General features: G+C 48.1%; 2 protein-coding genes across 3 annotated transcripts in view; one reads left to right on the top strand and one right to left on the bottom strand.

The window, feature by feature from the left end:
* The window catches only part of RANGAP1 (Ran GTPase activating protein 1), a 32,003-nt gene extending 29,218 nt beyond the window's left edge, over positions 1-2,785 (bottom strand). Inside the window, exon 1 of one of the 2 annotated variants that reach the window (XM_012741779.3) lies at positions 2,741-2,785. The gene's annotated coding sequence lies outside the window, so the exon portion shown is untranslated. The other variant, XM_012741778.3, reaches the window with a different exon arrangement.
* Positions 2,786-12,789: 10,004 nt separating this feature from the next.
* The window catches only part of ZC3H7B (zinc finger CCCH-type containing 7B), a 54,722-nt gene continuing 41,824 nt past the window's right edge, over positions 12,790-25,687 (top strand). Inside the window, exon 1 of the mRNA XM_012741889.3 lies at positions 12,790-13,082. The gene's annotated coding sequence lies outside the window, so the exon portion shown is untranslated. The remainder of the gene's footprint in view (positions 13,083-25,687) is intronic.

Genomic DNA, 25,687 nt, shown 5'->3' with positions numbered 1-25,687 from the left:
GTGCAGTGGCTCATGTGTGTAATCTTAGCACTCTGGGAGGCCAAGGTGGTGGATCATTTGAGCTCAGGAGTTTGAGACCAGTCTGAGCAATAGTGAGACCCTGTCTCTACTAAAAAATAGAAAGAAATTAGCTGGACAACTAAAAATATAGCTGGGCATGGTGGCACATGCCTGTAGTCCCAGCTACTTGTGAGGCTGAGGCAGGAGGATAGTGTGAGCCCAGGAGTTTGAGGTTGCTGTGAGCTAGGCTGATGCCATGGCACTCTAGCCCAGGCAACAGAGTGGGACTCTGGCTCAAAAAAAAAAAAAAAAGAAAAGAAAAGAAAAGAAAGGAATGAGATCCTGTCTCTGCTAAAAATAGAAAATTAGCCGGGTGTCCTGGCAGGCACCTATAGTCCCAGCTACTTGGGAGGCTGAGATACGATGATTGCTTGAGCCCAGGAGTTTGAGGTTGCTGTAAGCTAGTCTGATGCCACTGCACTCTAGCTTGGGCAACAGAGCAAGACTTCATCTCAAAAATAAATAATAAAAATAAGAACCAGGAGGTGCTATCCAGAAGGCCTCCTCCCTCAATCTCTTCATCCTCAGATATGGTTGTGGTAATGCCCCATTCTCCCACACCTCCCAGGCTTCCTCTGGGCTCAGCCAGCCAGCTTCCTGTCTCTTCTTATCTTATGCCTTATCACCCTGGTTTGTCTATATCTGTTTGGGTTTTTTTTTAAGACAGAATCTCACTTTGTTGCCCGGCCTAGAATGCCGTGTGGCGTCAGCCTTGCTCACAGCAACCTCACACTCCTGGGGCTCAAGCAATTCTTCTGCCTCAGCCTCCTGAGTAGCTGGGACTACAGGCATGCGCCACTATGCCTGGCTAATTTTTTCTATATATTTTTTGCTGTCCAAATAATTTCTTTCTATTTTTAGTAGAGACAGGGTCTTGATCTTGCTCAGGCTGGTATATCTGTTCATCTTATCAATAAGCATGGATTATTATTCTAAGCAAGGCCTTCACTCATTCACTTGACAAGACATTTACTGAGTACTACTATGTGCTAGACAGGAGTATAACCCTGCCCTCTTGAAGCATGTGTTATAAATGAGATATTTAGTATGTTAGACAATGATAAAAATAAACAGAGAAGGGGGCCAGTAGTTTTCTTTTGGAAGGGGTTCCAATTTAAAGTAGAATGATTAGAGCTCATGCCTGTAATCCTAGCACTCTGGGAGGCAGAGGCGGGAGGATCGCTTGAGCCCATGAGTTTGAGGTTGCTGTGAGCTAGGCTGATGCCACGGCACTCTAGCCCGAGCAACAGAGTGAGACTCTCTCAAAAAAATAAATAATAAAGTAGAATGATTAGAGAAGGCATTATTAGGAAAGAAGCAATTAAATAAAGACCTGAAGGATACAAGGGATTGGGTCATGCAGACATGTGGGGGAAGAGCATTCCTGCAAAAGGAACAGCAAATGCAAAGGCTCCTGTGGGGGAAACAGGGCTGGAGCACAGACAGGGAAGGAAAACAGAGGTAAGAGATGAGAAAAGAGAGTGAATAAGGACCATTTGAAGAATTGTGGCTTTCACTATGCGTGACAAGGAGCCACTGGAGAGTTTCTAGCAGACAAGAGGTGTGATCTGACCTACGTTTTGACATGATCACTCTATCTGCATAGGGCCTGGCATTTAGAAGGTGCTCAACACAGTGACAGGATGAAAATGAATAAAAACCAACCAGAAATCCCACCACCTCTTGCAGTCCTGAGATGGGACAATTTGAGGGTAGAATAGTGGTGGTGGGGCTCCTGATGGACTAGGAACTCAGAACTTCTCAGCTGGAAGGGGGCCCATTCCTCAGTCTAGGAGAGACAGAGAGATGCATAGTTCTCCCGCACACCTCGCTCACTTTAGAAAGACTAAGAAACCAGAGCACAGAGAGATGAACTGATTTGTCCAAGGTCAGCAAGGGTCAGCGGCAGAGCAAAGACAAACGGTTAATACAGAAACGTCCTCTCCCTTCTCTGCAGCAGTGTAGGAGACTCTCTGAGGTGAACATCCACGCTCCTGCAAAGCGTCAGTGGTGACTCACACCGATCCCAGGGGCCGCAACGCCGGCCCGGGTCCCCCGAGGGCGGGGGCCTATTGGGAGGAAGCGGCGGGGGGCGGTGGACGCTCGAACACAGGCAGTCAATGACAGGCAGGCAGCGCGGGAGCCCCATCTGGTATGCCCGGCGGACTCGCACCGCCTCCAGTTCACATCAATGCTAACATGAAACGCCACTGCTGGCAGCTGCAGATTGGGCAGCCCGGGCGAGTCAGACGCCCTCTCTAGGCCTCAGTTTCCTCACTTGTGAAAAGGGCCAGCGCCGCCCAGCATCCCCACTCCCTTCGCCACACCTCCGCGCTGGGCCGTCGAAGGCGCAGCGGAGGAGGCTGAGGGGGCGCGCAGAAGGCCCAGAGGGGCGCACACCTTCCTCGCCCAGGTGCAGGGCCGCTCCGCGCCCCCACCCCCACCCAGGCAGGTGACGGGGAAAGGACAGGGACCCCGACCCTACCGTAAACAGGCGGCGCCGCCGCGTGGGGCGACCCGAGCGCGCGCGTCCGCCCGACGGGGCGGGGACTGATTTCGGGTCCGGGTCAGGTCAGGTCGGGGTCACCACCTCCGGGTCCAGCGGCCCAGATGCCCAGCCCCCCGGCCGTCCGCTCTCCGGGGCTGCTAGTCACCCGCGTCTACCTCACCACCTGCTCACCTCACCGCAGCAAATGATGGCGGAGGAGGAGGATTTTGAAAGCCGGCAGTTTCTTTCCTCCGATTTGATTTGTCAGAGGCCCGGCGGGCCGGCCCCGCCCGCGCGCGCGGCATGTCGGGTGTGGTAGTCCAGTGCGCGGCGCTGGGCGCGGCGGGGCGCGCTCCGTGGACTACCCGTCCCATGGCGCCCCGCGTCCGAGCGCCACCGCCTCCCTGCTCGCCCTCCCTTTTCAGCTTCTGGCTCTTTCTCGCGGAGAGCGTAGGGCGGTGGTGAGCTGCGAGCGTCTGGGGAGACTACGAGTCCCCCAGGGCCTTGCGGCCCTGCGGCTCAGCCCTTCCGGGAAGGCTCCTATTCACGCAGGTCCTTCTACCCAGGCCGGGGCTTCCGAAGGCGTGGCTGGGTCCCGTCAGTAAGATTTGGGTGTCCGTTCCTGAAAGAAAAGACTCCCTGCCTGGCGCGGTGGCTCACACCTTAATCCTAGCACTCTGGGAAACCGAGGCGGGTGGATCCTGTTAGTTCAGGAGTTCAAGACCAGCCTGAGCAAGAGCGAAAATAGAAAGAAATTACCTGGACAGCTAAAATAATAATAATATTTATATATATATATATATTTACAAAAAATTAGCGGGCATGGTGGCGAATGCCTGTAGTCCCAGCCACTTGGGTGGCTGAGGCAGAAGGATCACTTGAGCCCAGGAGTTTGAGGTTGCCGTGAGCTAGGCTGATGCCACGGCACTCGCTCCAGGCAACAGAGTGAGATTCTGTCTCAAAAAAGAAAAAAAATAAGTAAATAAGAAAAGACTTTTCTTATTCCCCTTTTCTCTTCCATGATATTGAAAGAGCGTTCGAAGGTTTCCAAATACATATTCACAAATTACTTGATAATTAAAAGGGGAAAATAGTAACCCCATCATAGAGAAGTTCTGCGGACACCACCTTAACCTAGAGGTCCACTTGAACATCAGTAACAGGACAGACATCCATGGCTCCCCTTCTTCTGATGTGATGCACCGAGGACACAACATCATCCGTCCAGTCAACGTCCAGTCAACAATGCATAAAATTAATCATTAGGAAACAGCATGGAAACCCAAGCTGAGGGACATACTTCCGTACAGAATAACTGGTCTGTACCCTTGCAAGAAAAGCTGAGGAACTATTGCCTATTAAAGGAAACTAATAGGACAAGACAAGCCAGGAGAGATGGCTCACGCCTGTAATCCTAGCAATCTGGGAGGCTGAGGCAGGAGGATTGCTTAAACTCAGGAGTTCAATACCAGCCTGAGCAAGAACAAGACCCTGTCTCTACTAAAAACAGAAAAACTAACCGGTCGCAGTGGCACTGTCATCCCAGCTACTCAGAAGGCTGAGGCAGCAGGATCCCTTAATCCCAGGAGTTTGATATTGCAGTGAGCTATCATGATGTCACTGCACTCTAGCCTGGGCAACAGAGTGAGACAGTGTCATTAAAAAAAAAAGACAACTAAGCTTAATACATGGTTCTGGATCAGATTCTGGGTGGGTGGGGATTGCTATAGAGGACGATATTGAGAAAATTAGCAAAATTTAACTATATTAGATAATAATAGTATTGTATCAATGTTAAATTTATTGATTTTTATTATGGAACTGGGTTATATAAGAGACTGCCTTGTTCTTGGGGGGAAAGTACTGAAATAATTAGGGGTGAAGAGGTAGGATGTTTTCAATTTACTCTCAAATGGCTAAATGTATTTATGTACATGTAGACAGAGCACAGATGTGGCAAAATGTTAATTAGTGAAGCTGGGTGAAGAATATAGGGGAGTTCTATGAACACTTTTGCGACTTTTCTGTAGGTTTGAATTTTGTAAGTATAAAAACACAAATAGGGCCAGGTGAGGTGGCAAAGCCCTGTAATCCCAGCACTTTGGGAGGTAGAAGAGGAAGATAGTTTGAGCCTAGGAGTTCAAGGTTACAGTGAACTGTGATCCCACCACTACACTCCAGCCTGGGCTACAGAGTAAGACCCTGTCTCTCTCTCTCTCTCTCTCTCTCTCTCTCTCTCTCACACACACACACACACACACACACACATAGCTTTTTTTTGTTTTTCAAATAAGATCAGGTCTTGGCTAGGCGCAGTAGCTCATGCCTATAATCCTAGCACTCTGGAAGGCCAAGGTGGGAGGATCGCTTGAGGCCAGGAGAATTTGAGGCCACCCTGAGCAAGAGCAAAACCCCATCTGTACAAAAAAATGAAAAAATCAGCTGGCCATGGTGGCTTGTACCTATAGTCCCAGCTACGCCAGTGGCTGAGGCAGGAGGATTGCTTGAGCCTAGTAGTTTGAGGTTACAGTGAGCTATGATGATGCCACTGCTCTCTAGCTGGTTGACAGAGCAAGACCCTGTCTCAAAAAAAAAAAAAAAAAAGATAGGATCTTGCTATGTTGCCCAGGCTGGCCTTAAACTCCTGGCCATTGCACTCTACCCAGGCCAACAGAGTGAGACTTTGTCTCAACAACAAAAAAAGGAAATTGAACCTCACTTCCTCCATATTAAAAAAATAAAATTTGAAAAGAGCATTTTAATCATATTTAACACTCTCCTGCAGGTACCCACAATAGTTGGTTTATGGCTCTGAGGGCTTTTGCACAGAGTTTATAGTTTTCTTGGTGGCTTCCTCCTCAGCCTGGGAGGGTCTCTGGGGCAGGAGCTGAATCTGTCTTGCCAGGATCCTCTCTGGGCCTGGCCTGTCCTGAACCTAGGTGCTTCAGGTTTCCTCATTAAACCGGATATCAGTCAGGTTCACCAGATGTTTGCTTAAAATGAGTCATCTACCTGGTGGAATGGGCCTGTGGTCCCAGCTACTTGGAGGCTGAAGCAGGAGGATCACTTGTGCCCAGGAATTTGAGGTTGCAGTGAGATACGATGATGCCACTGTACTCTAGCCCAGGCGACAGAGTGAGATTTTGTCTCAAAAAAATAAAGTAAAATGAGTCATCTGAGGCCAGACATGGTGGCTCACACCCATAATCCCAGCACTTTGGGAGGCCAAGGTGGGAGGATCGCTTGAGCCAAAGAGTTTGAGACCAGCCTGGGCAACATAGCAAGACCTCATCTCTACAAAAATTAAATTAACAAATTAGCTAGGTATGATGGCACACACCTGTAGTCCCAGCTACTCAGGAGGCTGAGGCAGGATTCCTTGAGCCCTGGAGGGAGTGCAAAGCTGCAGTGAGCTATGATCATGACATTGCATTCCAGCATGGGGGACAGAGCAAGACCTTGTCTCAAAAAAAAAAAAAAAAAAAAGTAATCCGAATAGGCTGAGATGTGCTCCCAATTAGGCCTGACGCTAATCCTGTGCTCTGTGCTGCTTCCAGCTGGGACTGATCACATCAATCCGGGTTTTTTGTGGGGTGATGCCCAGGCTCCCTTTTCCAGTTTTACTTGAGACTTTCCTTGGCCCTCAGAGACCTCCCAAAGGGAAGAGGAAGGTGGGTGGCAGAACATCTTAGGTGATCTTCCCCTCCTCATCTAGCTGATGGATCGTGGGAAACTCGAAGGGAATTCTTAGCAGAAATTCAATGTCCTTCAAGGGCCAAGAAGGTATAAAGAAGTAATGGGGCCTGGAGGGGCTTATGGAGAATTGGAAAGTAGATGTTCTGCCTGAAGGTTTTCCTGATTCGAAGCTAAAAATCACAAACTAAGCCTGACAGCACACCCTAGCAATTGAGACTCTCTTACTTCTATATCTAGTCTCTATCTTAAAGCCCTTTACAAATGGGGAGACAGGTTTAAAAAGAATGGGGTTTGGCGGTGGCTCACGCCTGTAATCCTAGCTCTCTGGGAGGCCGAGGCGGGCGGATTGCTCGAGGTCAGGAGTTCGAAACCAGCCTGAGCAAGAGCGAGACCCCGTCTCTACTATAAATAGAAAGAAATGAATTGGCCAACTAATATATACAAAAAAAATTAGCCGGGCATGGTGGCACATGCCTGTAGTCCCAGCTACTTGGGAGGCTGAGGCAGGAGGATCCCTTGAGCCCAGTAGTTTGAGGTTGCTGTGAGCTAGGCTGACGCCACGGCACACTCACTCTAGCCTGGGCAACAAAGCGAGACTCTGTCTCAAAAAAAAAAAAAAAAAAAAAAAAAGAATGGGGTTTGCCCAAGGGTGCACAGTGAGTCAGAGGAATCAAGAATCATCACTGTTTCCAAGCAACACATTTGTCATCTTCTCTCTCTTTTTCTCTCTTTCCCACCCTTTCTCCAACTTTCTCTCTTTCAGATTATCCCTTAGCAGCTAGTCTGCCTGGCCCTGGAAGTGGAATCATAGCCTTTGACAGGTGGCCCTCCTAGGGCACCCCTGTCCTCATTTCAACAGGTGAAGAACTGTGGCCCTGAGAGGTCCTATAACTTGCCCAAATTAAACCATGATTTAGATAGGAGACAGTGGAAGCCAGGTCTCTGGGTCATTTTCAACACACACACAAAACAAATCATTGTGAGGTGTGTATGAGGGGAATAAGGAGAGGGGGAGTGTTCCGGACCTTTCTTTCTCTGTTGTGCAGCTTTTTCTCTTTTTTTAAAGAATGAAGACAAAAACAGGCTGCCTCTGATTAGTTTAGTTTACTTAACTGAATGTTTTAAATTCCATTCTGGTGCCTGAAAGCAAACTTAATTGCCAATTGTAAGTGGAATAAATAACAATATTTATGCTGCTTTCCTGAAAAACTACCAAGGCTGCTGACTTGCCATTTAGTCTGATCAAAAACAAATGGCTGAAGTATGCCTGACACGTGAGGAATGTGGACAGAAATTCCCAAGACCCCACCAGGTGCTGGCCTGTGGCCCCTGGGGAGTGGTGGGTGGGCCCACCGCATAGGAGGGGAGCCTCCCCCAGTACCCCTCTGCTGGTGGGCAGGGGCGGCTACATCATCTGTGAAGGACACTCAAACTGCATCCCCCTGGGGGTTCATGCCAAAGGCTCCTCACTGTTCTTTTAATCTTGATTACTAACCATAATTAAAATAATTCATTCACACCAAAAATAGTTATCAAACATCCATGTCGGAAAAGGCACTGTTCCAGCTCCTGAGAAACCCAGGAGAGAGAAAAGAATGGTGTTCACAGAGGAGCTTAAATTCTGGTCTAATGTTTATGGAGGGTTTCCTGGTACCAAATGTTTTTTAGCAAATTATCTTCTTTTTTAACAATTTTTTGTTACATGTTTTTTAAATGAAAACTGACAGTAGTCTGCTTAAATTTATAAAATGCAAAAGAGCATAAAAAAGAAAGTCAAAAATTACTTTTTTAAAAACAAAAATGTTACGGAGATTGATGGGTGTATGAATATGTAATAAAGCAAATACAGCAAAATGTTAACAATGGCAGAATAATCTAGGGCATGTGGGTGTTCACTGTGCAGTTCTTTCAACTTTCTGTATGTTTGAACATTTTTCTAACACGTTGGGGACAAATGTGACCATGTTTCGTCGTCTGCGTTTTGCACATGGTATTATAGTTGTCTGGTGGCTAGCCTATCTCACCCTCTAGACCCATGGAGCCTCCCTTCTCTTTTTTTATGTCACCCTCACCTTTGAGAGTCTGAATTCTATAGATTGTGTCCCAAGAATGATTTTTAAATTTATTTTAAAATTAAGAATCACACATATATCAATGTTTTGCATGTAATAATTCACTTAATCCTTGCAGTGACCCTATATGAGTCAGGGTTCTCCAGAGAAACAGAACCAATATAAGATGTGCATGTGTGTGAGTGTGTGTGTACACATATATATACACAGAAAGAGAGAGAGAAGGAGAGAGAGATTTATTATAATGAATTGGCTCATGTGATTATGGAGACAGAGAAGCCCTAAGACCTGCAGTCAGCAGGCTGGAGACTCAGGAAGAGCCCATGTTTCTGTTCAAGTCTTAAGGTAGGACAAAAATCAGTGTTCCAGCTCACAGGCTGTCAGATGGGAATTCCCTCATATTTGGGGGAGGGTCAGCCTTTTTGTTCTATTTGGGCCTTCAACTGATTAGATGAGGCCCACCCACCTTAGGAGGGGCAATCTACTTTATTTAGTTTATGAATTTCAATATTAAGCTCATCCAAAAACACCCTCACAGAAACACCCCATAATGTTTGACGAAATATCTGGGCACTCCATGGCCTAGTCAAGTTGTCACATAAAATTAACCATTGTAGACCCTATGGGGTAGGCACTCTTATTACCCCCCTGTCTTAGTCACCTCAGGTTGCTATACCAAATACCATAGACTGGGTGGCTTAAGCAATAGAAATTTATTTCTGACAGATCTGGAGGCTGGAAATCCAAGATCAGGATGCCAATATGGTTACCAAGAGGTGAGGGCTGCCTTCTGGCCTTACAGATTGTTGTTTTCTTGTTGTATTCTCACCTGGCAGAAAGAGAGAGAGAGAGTATCTCTCAATCCAGTGTCTGTTCTTATAAGGGCACTAATCCTATTTTGTTTTCTTTTGAGACAGGGTCTCACTATGTTGCCCAGGCTGGAGTACAGTGGCAGAGGACTATAGCTCACTGCAGCCTCGAACTCCTGGGCTCCTAATCCCATTCTTGAGGACTTCATCCTTATGTCCTAATGATTTTCCAAAGGCCCCACTTCCTAATACTATCACATTAGGGATAGGATTTCAACATATGAATTTTGGTGGGACACAGCACCTTCAATTTGCAAATAAGGAAAAAGAAACCTAAGCCTAAAGTGGTGTGTATATCTTCAGGGACCTTCCCTAAACCCCAGATTAAGACTCCTTGCTGAGGGCTAGGTCCTGGAATAATGCTAGACCTGTGGGGACACAAGACCTGGTAATGAATGAACATTTGTCGAGGAAGTGAATGAATCCTACTCATTGTTGCAATTTAAGGTTGCCATGTACTTAGGCCCTCCCAGGAGATAAGCCTAAGCAGAAGGTGCTCACTGAATAAATAAATGATGCACCTGTTAGTTCCTCAGAATTAGGAGCATGAGCCTCTGAATCCCATTCTCCAGTGACTCACTCCCATGACAAGCCCTTGGGGTTAACTAGTGACAGATTCAGATTTATTTATTTATTTATTTATTTTTGAGACAGAGTCTCGCTTTGTTGCCCAGGCTAGAATGAGTGCCATGGTGTCAGCCGGGCTCACAGCAACCTCAAACTCCTGGGTTCAAGCAATCCTGCTGCCTCAGCCTTCCGAGTAGCTGGGACTACAGGCATGTGCCACCATGCCTGGCTAATTTTTTCTATATATATTAGTTGGCCAATTAATTTCTTTGTATTTATAGTAGAGACAGGGTCTCGCTCTTGCTCAGGCTGGTTTCGAACTCCTGACCTGGAACAATCCGCACGCCTCGGCCTCCCAGAGCGCTAGGATTACAGGCGTGAGCCAGATCCAGATTTAAAATGTCCACGTGATGGTGCAGTGGTTATGCCTTACAGGTGGACAAGCCTGGAACTGAATCCTGCCTCTGTCTCTTTCTTAGCTGTGTGACCTTGTCCAAGTCACGTAACTGTTTTGTGTTTGTTCCTACCTGAAAACAGGTAAAAACAATCCCTACCTTACAGGGTTTGGGGGAGGGTAAGAGAATCAACATATGCAGTGTTGGGTTCATAGTAAACAAGAAGTGGTGGATGTTACTGCTATTTCAGCTTCAGTGTAGGGACACTGCTGCCTGACAACATGGGGCTTCCCAGAAAACTTACCAGTGCCAGCCTCCTGGCTCCTTTCTCCAAAGCACTCTTACCTCTGGCTGGGATCTTGTATTAAAGGCCCCTTTACTATCTCAGGCAGCCCAAACGGTTTAACAAGTTGATGCCAAATTGAAGAGATGGGAGGCTGGTATCCAGCTAAATTCCCCAAATGATGGAGAGTCCTCTTTTAAGGAGATGTGTCATTTCACCAGCAGCCTGGGATGGTGGAATCACCAGACCATTTGCCAGCTAGTTCATCTGAAGCGAGATGCACTAATTCAACTGGCCTTAGCACCCACATCCATAAAATGGGAGTGATGATATTTAATAACAACATGGTACCTACTATGATAAGTTGTCAAGAGTGTTTCACTCAATTGCACAGCAGATATGGGAACTGACATTTATTCATCTCTCACTGCATGCTTTATAGACATTTCATTGTAGTCCTTGAAACAAACTTTCTATTGATTCAGTGTTCTTATCCTTATTTTACAAATGAGGGAATTGATGCTATGAGATTACCCAGAGTCACACAGCCACCAAGTGGCAGGGCTGGGGAGCTTGCTTTTCCTAATGACACCTCAGTGACATCTGCATCACACCATCTGGCCTTCCTAAATTATCAGGCTCAGTATGTGACTGCCTTTAGCCCATGGTCTTGACTGAGTCTATCCCGGGTGACCCAGGGGCTGATTTCCCACTGACTATCAGCGATGTCTGAGGGCCACTGGACTCTGCTTTCATAGCTGGACATAAGTGTCCATATTCCTCATGCCAGAGGCTGTCTCTTTGTTTGTTGATCTCAGAGTAGTGAAGAGGGAGAAGGCACCCACAGAAGGAAGAGTCAGAGAACTTTTGAAGGTGCAGGTGCATTTTGTTCCTCTTTCAATTCTCCCTTAATGCAGAGATAGTGGAAAGTGTAGGAGGCCATATAAAGCCCACAGACCCTGGAGGCAGAACTGCCACCTTGGACCAGTCACTTAATTCTGAGCTTAAGTTTCCCATCTGTAAAATGGGCATGACAAAACCAATCTTCCAGGATTATCGTGAAAAATAAGTACACATGGGTCCAGGTTCCTGTTTCTCCTAGCACTTACCATAGTGTATTTAAATACTTAAAATTGGTCTCACTGTTGTATCTCCAGTCCTAAGATTCTGTCTGTCACTAATGTTGGTGGAAGAGATAAAATTTGTAAAGATAAAATCCGGCAGGCTCACAGCTGATCCACAATAAGCTATAAATAAACATACACACACACATGTAAAATGAAGAGGGGGCAGGGGAAATCTGAGAGAACTCTTAGGCATTCTCTGGGAATCAATGGGCAGGTAGCGGTAAGGTGATATGAGCAGTATTTGGAATCAAGAGCTGTAGGTCCAATCTCCAGCCTTACCTTTACCAGCTCTGAGGCAGTGGGGGGGTGTGTGGGGGAGACTACAGAGGGTCTGCCTGGTTAATCCCCCTTTACCTTTACCTAGCAGGTCTTCCAAGTGGCATCAAATCTTTTCTGGAAAGATCCCTGGCAAAGATTGTCTCCTTGATGGAACTCTACTTGGGCTACCCTGAACTTGTCAGCTAGGCCTATACTTTTGGACCTCTGTGTTCATCTCTTCATTGTCCAATTTTAGCAAGAATCCTGCTAGATTGGTTTAGCTAGAATCCCCCATCCAGCATATCTGATCATCAATATTTAAGCAGGTTCCTCATCCTCCATGATTCTCCAGGTGAGGTCTGATCGCTCTGGCTTGCCTTTAGGAAGAATCCCGTTAGGTCTGGTTAGCCAGAACCCTCCCCAACCCTTGCTGTAATTTTCTATCCACTGACCCCCACTTTGCTGCTTGCTATACATTTCCAGTTCCCGGGCTAATTCCTAGTTAAGCCCCATCTCTGTCCTCCACAGCGAAACCCCATTGCAGGTTGCAGTAGTCCCTACACCAACCATGATGGCCCCCCTTGAATAAAGTCTGCCTTGCCGGCTTTAACAAGTCATTGAATAATTGTTTATTTTACAGCCAATACATAAAACCCCAGCCAAGTGAGATGCTGATTCCTCCCCGTGCCTCCAGTCCTCATCTGCGAAAAGGGTTTTTGGGAGCATGAAAGCACCTGGAAACCTGGGGGCTTTTGACACGGATGGGGAGGGAGGAGGCACTGGATTTGACCAGCATCAGCCCAGAAATGCAGAACCATCGAAAGAAAACCCCCTAAAAGGAAGGACACTTTTAAGGAAAATAAAGGTGAATTCCAGGCATGAGCTGTCCCCGGGGAAGGGGGGCTCCCCCTCCTCCCCCAACCGCTCCTCCCCAGGTGCGCAGCCCGCGCCGCCCACCCTGGGCGCGCCGAGGCGAGGGGAGCCGCGCTCTCTAGGACCCGAGGAGGCAGAGCTGCAGGGAGACGGAGCCTCCAGCGGGTGCTGCCGCGAGCGGCCGGCCGAGGGGCTGGAAATGAAAGTAAAGCGCTCCGGAGCCACATGGACGGAGCTGCCGGAGCGGCGGCGCCGGGAGCAGGATGCGGCCGCCCATAATTAAATAGCATTTACTCTTATTATTACTACTAATAATAACGTAATCATACCTCTAGTCATAGCATACCATTTATCGGGCTCGGCGCAGGCCCGCGGGGAGCGCAGCCCGGCGGAGGTGAGTGCTTGGCGCGGCCCGAGCCCCGCCAGGGCAGAGGCCGGGCCACCGCGTCCCGGCCGCGGGCGCGCGAGGGCCGGGGGTTCCGGGGCCGGCCGGGGAGGAGGCGCAGAGAACCTCGTCCAGGCCGGAGCCGCGCGCCGGCCCATCTGGAAAGTGGGTTGTGGCAAAAATAAAGAAATAGCCCACCGATCCCCATTTCCTCCTTTTTGGGGACCCCCATCCTCGTGCCCTGGCCCAAAGTTTCAAAGTTATCGTGCGGCCGGGGGCACCTGCCGCTGGGCAGATTTGGCCGCCCCTACAGCCCCCAGGAGGCGTCCTGGAATCTTCTGTGGGGGGCTCCTCGGGGTCTGGAGCTTTGGGGGTGCGCGGATGCTTTGCCGATCCCCGCTCAGGGGGTCGAGGGGGCTGGCAGGGGCGTCGCTGGCAGCGCCTCCCTTCCTTTTGTGTTCGCCTTGGCCCCGCAGCACTCGGAGTTGGAGGGGCCGCGGCGAAGGCCAGGGACCGCGGCCGCCCGACAGGCCGCTCCTGCCGGCTGCAGCGGCCAAGCGAGCCCGGGGATCCGGGGCCTGTGGCCAGGCCCGGGGGGAGGGGGCAGCAGGAAAGGGGGGGCGCGGTCTGGGCTGGCTGGGCAGGGGGGCGTTTCCGGTCCGGGATCCGCCTCTGGGCTGAGAAGCCTGCCGGAGGCCAGCCGTCGCCACCGTGCTGGAAGCGTTGGGGGGCTGTGAGCAAGAACTTAGGCACTTGGGGGGCTGCCCTGCCGGGGCTTAGGGCCCAGGAGCCGCTGACCTGGCCTCACACCCATCTCCTGCTCACAGCAGGCCTGGGGCTACCCCTCTGGCGCCTGATCCCTTTTCCTTTCTCCCCTTTCCCCTTTAAATTGTTTAGTTCGGGTGTTAATAAGGTGCTTGATTTGGGGGTCTTTAACAGAGATAGACAAAGCAATTTTCCCAGCGGAAAAAATCATGTAGAAACAGTTCACTCTGATAGAACCTGATGTCTGTGTTGCCTTCATGGTATTAATGGGGAAGTCTAGGGGGCTGTGAATGGGAGTCTGGGGGCTGGGCCTGGAGTTGGGGGCTGCAGGGTGATCAGGGATTTCATTTCTCGGGTGGCTAGGTTTGGTTCCTAGGCATTAGACTTTGAACCCCAACTTCTTGCCATTTTCCCCAGTTCTAGTCTGATGAAAATAGCAGAATGCAGATCCTTGAATTTTCACACAAATGAGATAATTATAGTACATTTAGCAACTGTGTTGGACACAAAATTCTAGCGGAATCTTTCATTCTACTACCCAGACTCCCCCCCCCCTCCGTACAGCCATGTGGTCCATACCCTCTGTGGTTTTCTTTCCCCATGTTCACCTTCCATGGAAGTTGGACTGCAGGCTGGAAATGATGCCTGGCCGACACCTGGTTAGCAGGTTTGAGGAGTGGGGTGCTTTAAGCTGGGAAGGAGAAACCTGTGTCCAGGAGAGATGAGAGCTGAGAATGAGGGAGGGACTTTGTGGTCCCTGAGCTGGATAAGGTTTGTGTTTCATGGATGCTGTGAGTTCTAAGCTGTTAGCTTTTTGTTTAGGTTGGACAGTTAAGAGAGTGGGTTTTGGCAGATAATTTGGGGCCTAAAAAGCTCAGTGGAATGAGCAGATCTCTTGAGTCTTAGGTTTAGGAAAGTTGAGATATTGGTAGGTTTGGGTTTGAGCATCTGAAAATAATAATCCCTTAAGTAACACTTTTTAGTTTCATATATGTTGGCTCATCTGTCCTCCATAGCAACTATGTCAGGTGAACACTTTTCTTTTTCTTTTTTTTTTCTCCAGCATATTGTGGGGCTACAAATGTTAAGGTTACATATATTGCCCTTGCCCCCCCCTCCCCCCTTGAGAGTAAATACTTTTCAGTCCTCATTTTCCAGATGAGAAACTCGAGGCTTAGAGAAGTGAGTGCTGGAAAGTCACACAGCAGAGGTCGGCTTCCCGTCCAGTTTTTGCACTCCAAATCTTCACCTTTTCCCAGAGTCCTGGGCTACCTTAGCAAGTTGCTTTTCAAGCTTCTCTAGTGAGATGCTATGGGGCAGGTTTAGGACTGAATTTGTCATTTATTGTCTGGCTGGAAAGAGAAAGTTAACTCTAGTAAAGGAATGAGAGAACAAGAAAATGCTCAACGCTGGGGTCATGCAGTGAGAGTGGAGAGAGAATGGAGCTCAGGGTAACCTGGAAAAATTAGGGAAAGCTTCCTCCAGGTAGTGGAACGTGAGCTTGAAAGAATGAGGAAGTTAGGCCAGGGTGGAGAAGAGAAAGGGGATCCCTGGGTAAGCCACAGTTGCTTCTGTGCTGGGATATGGACTTATGTTCTCTCTAATTCTTAACAGTAGCTCCATGAGGGGTGGGCATTGGGCATTGTTATCACTAGGATTTTTTTTTTTTTTTTTTTAAGAGACAGGGTCTTGCTCTTATCACCCAGGCTGAAGTGCAGCAGCATGATCATAGGTGCCTCCAACTCCTGGGCTCAAGCGATCCTCCCACCTCAGCCTCCCAGAGTGCTGGGATTACAGGCGTGAGCCTCTGTGCCCAGCCTCCATTTTGCAGATGAAGAAATTGTGGAACACAGGATTCATGTGGCTGGCCCAATGTCACCCCACTGGATTTGAACCCAGTCCTCCGTGACTCTTGAGTTTGCTTTTGCCTCCTGTAGCCAGCTTTGTCTCAGATATGTAAACAAGAATAGGGACCGGGATGGTCTGAATTGGCAGATGCAGCAGGGGTTGGGGGCTCAGGCTAAAAGGTCAGTGGGCACCCCAAGGCCAGAGAGTTCTACTGAACTAGCTGTGTGTTCCCGGGCCCACAGGACTGGCCCGGTGAAAGTGCTGTCAGTAGGTTTCTGCCTGGAGAAGGCAGGGTAGCAGTAGAAGGAGGACCAGGCCTTGAACATGGAGATGTGAGTAAGTTCGGGTCCTTAGTGCCTGTTGGGTGCCTGGCTCACCACGCCAGAGGAGCTGGGAGCTTGGAACCAGACAGATACGGATGATTAACCTGAGCTTCCCAAGGACAGGAACTGGGTCTGATTCACCCTCTGTGCCTCAGTCACATCCAGCCATTGTGTTGTCAACCTGAATTATGCCCCATTGTAGGGAAGAAGGTTTATTTTGCCGATGAGTGGAAGTTCTTCCTAGGAGTGCCATTTGAACATTTGAATGATAGGCTGAACAGCCAGAGACAGGGTATTCTAAGCAGAGGCATGGAGACAGAGGCTGGGATGCGTGAAAAAGGAACAGGTCACCTGGTGCCACCACAATTTCAGGGGCAGATATGAGTTTGGGTTCAAGATAGGCTGTCACCCAGTCCCTTTGATTCTCTGGGCCTATTACCCCTTCTGAAAATGAGCTCTGAGATTTGATGATGTTTGATAGAAACCTATGCCTGGGGATCAGGATAAGAAACCAAGATGAAAGGAATTAGACAGGTTTTAAATTTTTTATTAATTTAACAAACACTGGTCCAGCAGTTCCCTAGTGGCCAGGCCCTGTTGCAAGTGCTTTTTTCCAGATTAGATTATTAATTCTTATAATAGCCTTAGAGTGAGGCACTATTATCCCCATTTTACATAAGAAGAAACCACGGCACAGAGAGGTTCAGCAACAGCGTGCAAGTGGCAGAGCTGCAAAGCAAAGGCAGGCAGTCTGGCTCTGGATTTGGTTCACATGGACCTGGGAAGGGAGAGAGGAGACCGCAGGGGCCCTCGGCGTAGACCTGAGGGGTTCAGACAGAAGAAGGTGGAGGAGATGTCCTCCGAGGAAGGCTGCAGCCCGAAGCTGGAGGCTCGGCCCGGGCTGATGAAGTGACTACCTATCAGCTCCCAGAGCCTCCACGCAAGCCGGATCCTTTCATCACATTTAATGACCCATAGAAAATGGGCTCATTTCCTTTCTCTGTCAGCACCAGCTACTACGGACTCTTTTCGACTTATTTATTCCCCCAGGAGGAAGTCTTTCTTTGCAGGTGTCCCGATGGCTTCTGCAGGTGTGTTTGCTCTGCATCCCCATCAGGCTGTAGGGGCCCATGGGAGGGGCAGTGGCACCTTGCAGTCAGCACCTGTCTTCTCTTCAGAAACATCTAGTCAGCCTCAGCTCAGCAGCAGTTCTCTAGCTCCGTATTACAGGCTGAGACATGAGCCTGATGGTGGCAATAAGGCAGCAGCTACCATGTATTTAATGCACTTTCTGTGGCTCCTCTTATCACCTCTGCCTAACTCTTTGAGGCAGGAACAGTTATTAACAGCCCCATTTTGCAGACGAGGAGACCGAGGCTCAGAGAAATTAAGTAGCACATCGAAAGTCTCACAGCTGTGGTAGAGCGGGAAGTCAGATGGAGCCAGGCCTGTTGGACCCCAGAGTCTGAGGTCTTAGCTGCCACGCAGGAGGGAGTCTTTCAGTTACTTCCAGTTTCGTTGAAAGAGAGGTATGCTTGTTTTTCAGAGGAAGAAAACTGAGAAGGCACCCACTCTCTGGCTTTTCCTACCTAGTGCACACTGGGACTTGAAAAGGGACACAGTGGGCGTGTGTTTCTGAGGTGCTGGGGTCAGCCAGCAATTGTTCATCAAGCACTTCCTGTGAGGGCTACAGGGAAGGTCAGGGCCCTTCTGGCGTTTTCAGAGGTCACCCTCGTTCATCTATGCTCTTGTTACCAGGAGCATTCCCTGTCATGCCTTGTCCCTCTGCCGGCAGAGGAACATAGGGCAGGGAGCCCAAGTCTTGTTTCATTCCCAAGTCCAGCACATGCCAGTTGCGTGATCTGGGGCATGATCGTTTTGTTATTCTTGGCCTCAGTTTCCTTTTCTATGAAATGGTCAAATGGCCATGCTGACCCAGTCGAATCTGCCTCAGGTTGGTTGTCATGAGCATTTAATAGCCTCCAGAATGTTCCTGAATCTTCTCCACTGTCTAACTTGATCCAGGCCTGGACCACAGCAGTAGCCTCAAAACTAATCTCCTAGTAGCCTCTCTTGTTGTCCTTCCTCCCTGCAGTGGCCAAAGGGATCTTCTCGAAATTTAAATAAGATCCTGCCACTCTTCTGCCGAAAACCCTCCAGGCATCTCCCAGCATGCACAGGACGCAGCCCAGGCTCTCCAGTGTGGCCTGGCCCGGCCTGCCCCTCACACCTCGCCTCTGCCGCAGCTCGCCCTCGCTTCAGCACTGCAGTCACACTGGCCCCTGTGCGTCCCTCGAAGGTTCTCAGGGTGTTCCCACCTCAGGGCCCTTGCCCTTACCCTGTCCGCTGCTGGGTGGGTCCACTGTTCCTCCACTTCCCATCTTCCATGGGTGGCTCCTTGTCACTCCTAAATGCCACCTAAGGCCCTTCCCTGAACTCCCAGTCCACCTTGCATCACTCCCTGCCAGTTTCCTGTTTCAGTTTCCTTGTAACTCTTACTCTCTCTTTATTTTCCTTGTGCATTTAACACTAATCTGTTCATTTGTCTTCCCATCTCTGGATGACATTCTCCCCAGGGGTAGGGACTTTATTAACTGTGTTCCCCCAACACCTGGCAGAGCCCCTAGCATAGAAAGGTGCATAAATGTTGAATAAATGTTGGATAAATGAATAACATAGCAGGTTGCCCACGGAACAGCCCTTGCCAAACAGCCCAGGTCTAGACAGAAACTGCAAAGAAATTGGTGTTGACAGACTGAAAACTTATAGGATAATTTTGTAAGTTATATGTGTACCACCGCACCCAGTTCAGCAGACACATGAATTTCTGACCTCCTCTGGGAGAGACACACTGTATAAATCTACAAAATAGTCTTGCCGGGCATGTATTGTCAGCCCCATCTTGCAAATGACAAAACTGAGGCTCAAGAAGGTGCTCTGAAAGCCAGTGTGGGACAGGGCTGGGATCTGAACCCAAGGCTTTTGGGCCACATGGCCCAGAGCAGCCCTTGGATCTGTCTCGATGGCCAGGTGGTGCACTGCTGCGAGCAGAACAGTGACCAGTCAGTTGCTTAAAAGAAAGCAAGTGCTCCACAGTGTTAAGTGGACAAGCAGCTACAATACTCTGGGAGATTTCTAGTTTGTTTTTTTATATTTGCCTATAATTTCCAAAGCTTTGACAGTGAATTTCTGTTACTTTTCTATTGGAACAAAAAAATAGGAGAGTTATTTATTTATTTATTTTTGAGACAGAGTCTCACTGCGTTGCCCAGGCTAGAGTGCCATGGCGTCATCCTAGCTCACAACAACCTGAAACACCTGCTCTCAAGTGATCCTCTTGCCTCAGCCTCCGGGTAGCTGGGACTATAGGCACGAGCCACCATGCCCGGCTAATTTTTTCTATATATAATTTTATCTGGCCAATTAATTTCTTTCTATTTATAGTAGAGACGGGGTCTCACAGGCTGATTTCGAACTCCTGACCTCGAGTAATCCTTCTGTCTTGGCCTCCCAGAGTGCTAGGATTACAGGCGTGAGCCACTGTGCCTGGCCGAGAGTTATTTATTTTATTTATTTATTTATTTATTTATTTATTTTTTGAGACAAAGTCTCACTGTGTTACCCGGGCTAGAGTGCCATGGCACCAGCCTAGCTCACAGCAACCTCAAACTCCTGGGCTCAAGCAAAGTCCTTCTGCCTCAGCCTCCCAAGTAGCTGGAACTACAAGCATGGGCCACCATGCTCGGCTAATTTTTTCTATACATATTAGTTGGCCAATTAATTTCTTTCTATTTATAATAGAGATGGGGGTCTCACTCTTGCTCAGGCTGGTTTCGAACTCCTGACCTTGAGCAATCTGTCCCTCGGCCTCCCAGAGTGTTAGGATTACAAACGTGAGCCACCGCGCAGCCAGGCCTGGATTTGGGTTTTTTTTTTTTTTGAGACAGAGTCTCGCTTTGTTGTCCAGGCTAGAGTGAGTGCTGTGGCGTCAGCCTAGCTCACAGCAACCTCAAACTCCTGGGCTCAAGCGATCCTTCTGCCTCAGCCTCCCGAGTAGCTGGGACTACAGGCATGCACCACCATGCCCGGCTAATTTTTTTTTTATATATATATCAGTTGGCCAATTAATTTCTTTCTATTTATAGTAGAGAAGGGGTCTCCCTCTTGCTCAGGCTGGTTTTGAACTCCTGACCTTGAGCAATCCTTCCGCCTAGGCCTCCCAGAGAGCTAGGATTACAGGCGTAAGCCACCGAGAGGGCCTGGATTCTTGGTTTTAACATTGTGTCAGGCAAGGGTGTTAAGTGCCATCCAAATAGTATCTCAGTTTATCTTCACAAAATCTCTTCAGATAGATTTTATCTCCATTTTGCAGATTGGAAAATTGAGTCTTAGAGAGGTGATATGACTTGCCTAAGGGCATAGTTTTAAGTAGTGGAGCTGGGCAGGAGGATTGCTTGAGCTCCCTGCCTGGAGAGTTATTTTTTAAACATCTCTCTTTAGCACCACATCCTACGGTCTTTTTTTTTTTTTTTTTTTTTTTTGCAAGATTCAACCTTCTACTTCTACCTACGGTCTTGATGAAGAAGCTGGCACCCAGGCCCTTGGAGACAGGGCTGTGGGTTTGAACCATTCATGGGCAGGTTGGCCACAGGTTGTCTGGAGGGTAAGACAAGATTATGAAAGTAAAAGCCCTTTGTAACCAGAACACGCAGGAGGGAGGAGGATTATGCTTTGCTGCTGACTCTTAGTTTGGCTTATGAGGAGGGAGTGTGGGGATTAGGGGAGGCCTAGGGAAGTTTCCTGAACTTTGGTTTCTGTTTAGGGTGGCCAGTTGTAGGGAAAATAAGGTTCAGTTCACTGAGGCCTATGGGCATTCCATGTCACATTCATTCCTGGAGCCTGGGACATTGCCAGTAGCTCCAGCTTTCTCCCTTACCATCAGCGTGGCCTTAGGCAACTCACAAATCCCTTTTAAGCCTCACTTTTCTGTGGAAAAAGGGGTAATAAATGCCTATCTTTGAGATTATTGCGGGGATAAATATTTAGAACAGGGCTTCTAAATCAATCTTCTCAGATCTGTCATGAATGCCAGTGTTCTTTTTTTTTCTTTTTAAAGATGGAGATTTCACTCTTGCCCAGGCTGGTCTTGAACTCCTGACCTGAAGCAATCCTCCCACCTCAGCCTCCCAGAGTGCTAGGATTACAGGCAGTTGGCCACCATACCCAGCCAGAAAACCAGGGTTCTTAAATGCAAAAAGTGAAATACATAGGATTATAAAGGAAACCAATTATTTTGAACTATACCATCTTTATGAATTCACTAAAAAACAAGATCTAGCAGCAAGTCTAATGTAACTACTGTAATTTGGAAGTTGTGAACATTTCATTATGTCTGCAATAACTGAAACGTGATGGGAAAAGATTCTAGCGGTGACAGTGTATTGCCTGCATTCATAATTGGAGGGAATGGTAAATATCAGGTACAGGTTAGTGAAAACCAGGTTGTAAATGTTTCCCTATCCAGTTCACAGGTCCCTGAATGCTCTCCATTTAGAATCCCTGCCATAGAAGGTACTGGACACGCTGCAGGTAATTCCCAGCAATGACACATGACCTCCTTGGGGCAGAAAGTCTTCAGGGTAGGCAGATATGCCATGCAGGGACTATTGGGAAGGATAAATACAGGCCTGGAATGCTGAATAGGGCCAAGGGTAGTAAAATTAGGCCTTTTCTTGGTCTCTCTGAGTAAGCCATCAAGGGCCCAGTGAGTCAGGAGAGGTGTCAGGCATCTTCAGAGATGACGTAACCTGATAGAGTGTTCATGTCTGCAGTCTGGACTGACTGTTGCTCTTTAATTAAACCTGGGACAAGTGAGTGCAAGATGGGTGGGGTGAGGCTGGAGGCAGCCTGGTGTGGAGGGGGACAGAGCATTGTTGGGTTGGGAGGTGACAGTATGGGCTCCAGAGGCCACCTGCTAGGTCAGATCCCAGCTCTATCACTTACTAACTGGGTAACCCTGGCAGGTTGCTCCACCTCTTTACGCCTTGATTTCTTCATCTGTAAAATGGGGATATAATCATACTATCTTACAGAATGTTGTAAGGAGTAGAGTATTATTAATATATTTAAAGCTTTCAGAGCAGTATCTGGTAGGATAAAGTGCTTAATACCATGTTTCCCCGAAAATAAAACAGGATCTTATATTTATTTTTCCTCAACAAGACACCCTAGGGCTTATTTTCAGGGGATGTGTTATTTTTTTTTAAGTACGGTACAACAGTCTACATTTATTCAAATATAGTTAAGTCGTCTTCTTTTGGAACATCATCGTAACTCTCCAAACCCTGAATTCCATCCTGAATTTCTTGCGACTCTATTTCCTTTAGACCATTGGCCCCAATCTCTCCTGTCCAGCAATAGAGCATAGGGCAGATGAGAAGGGCTGCTCATCTTCTTTACCACTCTGCGATGAAATGCATGGGTTGTGCAGATGCGCTGCATAGCCACGCCCATCACTAGGTCTTATTTTCGGGGTAGGGCTTCTATTGTGCAAATGCTTAGAAATCCTGCTAGGGCTTATTTTATGGGTAGGTCTTATTTTCGGGGAAACACGGGAAGTGATGACTGATATCAGTATCTTCACTGTTATTCTAGGATTCATGAGCTCTGCCTACTCAGAGTAGGTTTCCTGAAAATTCTTGCTCTGGGCTGCTCAGATCTGAATCAGATACAGCTGGGTATGGTGGCACACACCTCTAGTCCCAGCTACTCAGGAGGCTGAAGAACGAGAATTGCTTGAGCCAAGGAGTTAGAGGTTGCAGTGTGTTGTGATGAGGCCGCTGCACTCCAGCCTGGACAACAAAGTGAGACCCTGTCTCAGAACAAAAAATAAAACAAAAAATACCCCCCAAAAATCAAAACAAAAGGAACAGTGGGCATTAGCCAGGGTGGGAAGCAGTAGATGTGGAGGATGTCCCACAAAGAGCAGGCAGTTTGAGTGAGAAGTCGGATGGTCATCAAGTGTGACATTCCAGGCCGGGCCAGGGGCAGCAGGGGAGGTCAGGCATGTCCCACAACACTGTGTGCAAAAGGATGAAAAGCTTGGACTTTGTTCTCTTCCTGATAGTGTGATCATGGAAAGTTCTGTTTGTTTTTTTTTACTTTTTATTCAAAAGAAGTTGCAAAAAAATAGTACAAAGGCCGGGCGAGGTGGCTCACGCCTGTAATCCTAGCACTCTGGGCGGGCGGATTGCTCAAGGTCAGGAGTTCAAAACCAGCCTGAGCGAGACCCCGTCCCTACCATAAAAATAGAAAGAAATTAATTGGCCAACTAATATATATAATATAAAAATCAGCCGGGCATGGTGGCTCGTGCCTGTAGTCCCAGCTACTCGGGAGGCTGAGGCAGGAGGATTGCTTGAGCCCAGGAGTTTGAGGTTGCTGTGAGCTAGGCTGATGCCACGGCACTCACTCTAGCCTGGGCAAGAAAGCGAGACTCTGTCTCAAAAAAAAAAAAAAAAAAAAAGAATTCCTTTCACCCAGCTTCCCCTAATGGTGACATCTTATATAGCTGGAGTACATTACCAAAACCAGAAAATTGGCATTGGCACATTGCTAGACTACAGACCTTATTTAGTTTCCCCTACCTTTTTTTTAAAAGCTTGAATTCATTTGTGTATGTGTGTGTATGTACATGTGCACACTTAGAAGGATTTTGAGCAGGGGTTGACATTGTGTTAGAGATATGTGTTAGACAGATATCCCTAATCGCTGAAGGGAGCAGACTAGAGGGGGCACATTAAATTGTTGGCAGGAAATGAAGAAGGCCTAAGAGACAGCTGTGCTTGTGGAGAGGCTGGGAGGGGATGCAGAGTGGAGGAATATTTAGGAGATGAAGGTGGAAGAAACAGAGGACTAGCTGAGAACAGGATGATGGTCAGAGCTATGGATAGAGTTAAGGAAGCATGAGGAGGAACAGGATTAGAGGAGATGATGCTGAGTTCAGTTTAGAGGAACACCCAACCCAGCTGGGATGGGCACCAGGGAGGACTTTATGGACACAGAAGGCATCAAAGCTGGATGTTAAAGGATGGGTGTATGGGAGAGGGCATTTCAGGAGAGGGCCCAGGATTAGGAAAGGCATGGAGGTCATAGTCTGGATGTTGAACAACCAGGTACCAGTACCCAGAAGGTAAGAGATAAGAGTCTGAAATACTGGGGAGGGGGTGAGCCTGGTGGGAGGAATAGATTTGTGAGTCATCAACATGACTCATGTGATCATGAAATGCAAGAGCTCATCTGGGGACAGCGTGTAGAGTGAGGAGAGCAGGAGCACTGTCCTTTAAATGGAAGCTTGGAAGTGTTGGTCTTGAGACCAGGGCAGAGGAAGAAGAGCCTCTAACAGATGGAGCAGGAACGATCAAAGAGGTGTGAGGAGGACCCAAGAGTGCAGCCTCACAGGAGCCAAGAAGTGGCAGGTACAACTGAAGAGTCCAGGAAGAGGCGAGTAAAAACTGTTCCTCACCTGGATCAGCAATTTGGAGGTCCCTGGGTTGGGAAGGACCCTTGGCAAGCACCATGCGGTGGAGTGAGAGTGGGGTTGCTGTGAGTAGGGCAGTTGAGTGAGAGGTGAGGATGTGGAGACAGTGTAGACAACTATTTCTTGACGTGTGACCCAGAAAGGGAGGAGAGGTTGTGCATTACCCAGAAGGGTGTTCCAGATCAGGGGAAGGCATTGTTTGCAGAGTGGGGAAGACTGGAGCATGACAGAGGGGTCCTGTGACTGCGTCTAATTATTTAATGGAAGACAATAAAGGTGAGGATGATGTGCATGGGCTCTGGGTTCAGGCTACCAGGGTTTGAATCCCAGCTCCACCATGTACCAGCTCTGTGACTTTGGGCAAGTCACTTAACTCTGTGTCTCTGATTCTTCATCTGCAAAATAGGGATGCTAACAGTTATCTATCTCTTGGTGTTATTACTAAGCATTAAGGAAGTTATTATGGGCCAGGTGTGGTGGCTCACACCTGTAATCCTAGCACTCTGGGAGGCCGAGGCGGGAGGATTGCTCGAGGTCAGGAGTTTGAAACCAGCCTGAGCGAGACCCAGTCTCTACCAAAAATAGAAAGAAATTAATTGACCAACTAAAAATATATATACAAAAAATTATCCAGGCATGGTGGCACATGCCTTTAGTCCCAGCCACTTGGGAGGCTGAGGCAGGAGGATCGCATGAGCCCAGGAGTTTGAGGCTGTGAGCTAGGCTAATGCCACAGCACTCACTCTAGCCTGGACAACAAAGTGAGACTCTGTCTCAAAAAAAAAAAAAGGAAGTTATTACGTGTAAAGCGATCATGATAGCCCCTGGCACATTGTAATTGTTAATATTACTGTCTGATTATTCATCTCTTCTCTCAGTGTCAGTTTCTTTCATTTATTCAATATTTATCCATTCTTATCTATAAAATGGCTAGGTTGGAGGAGTTGATATTCATTCATTCACTCATTCATATATTTTACCGTCACTTACTAAGTACTTGCTCTGTGCCAAGCACAAGGCCAGGCAATGAGGTTTTTGAAGAAGATGGCACAGTTCCTCCCAGTGTGATAAAGAGCTGAGTCTCTAAAATTCTGTCATCTTCAAACCCTTCCCCAAAATGGAAAAAAACAACATGTTCC

Source organism: Microcebus murinus, chromosome 10, assembly GCF_040939455.1.
Source record: "Microcebus murinus isolate Inina chromosome 10, M.murinus_Inina_mat1.0, whole genome shotgun sequence".
In the NCBI taxonomy this organism is placed as follows: domain Eukaryota; kingdom Metazoa; phylum Chordata; class Mammalia; order Primates; family Cheirogaleidae; genus Microcebus; species Microcebus murinus.
Note: the sequence above shows the minus strand (reverse complement) of the source record. Positions and strands in the feature narration are given on the sequence as shown.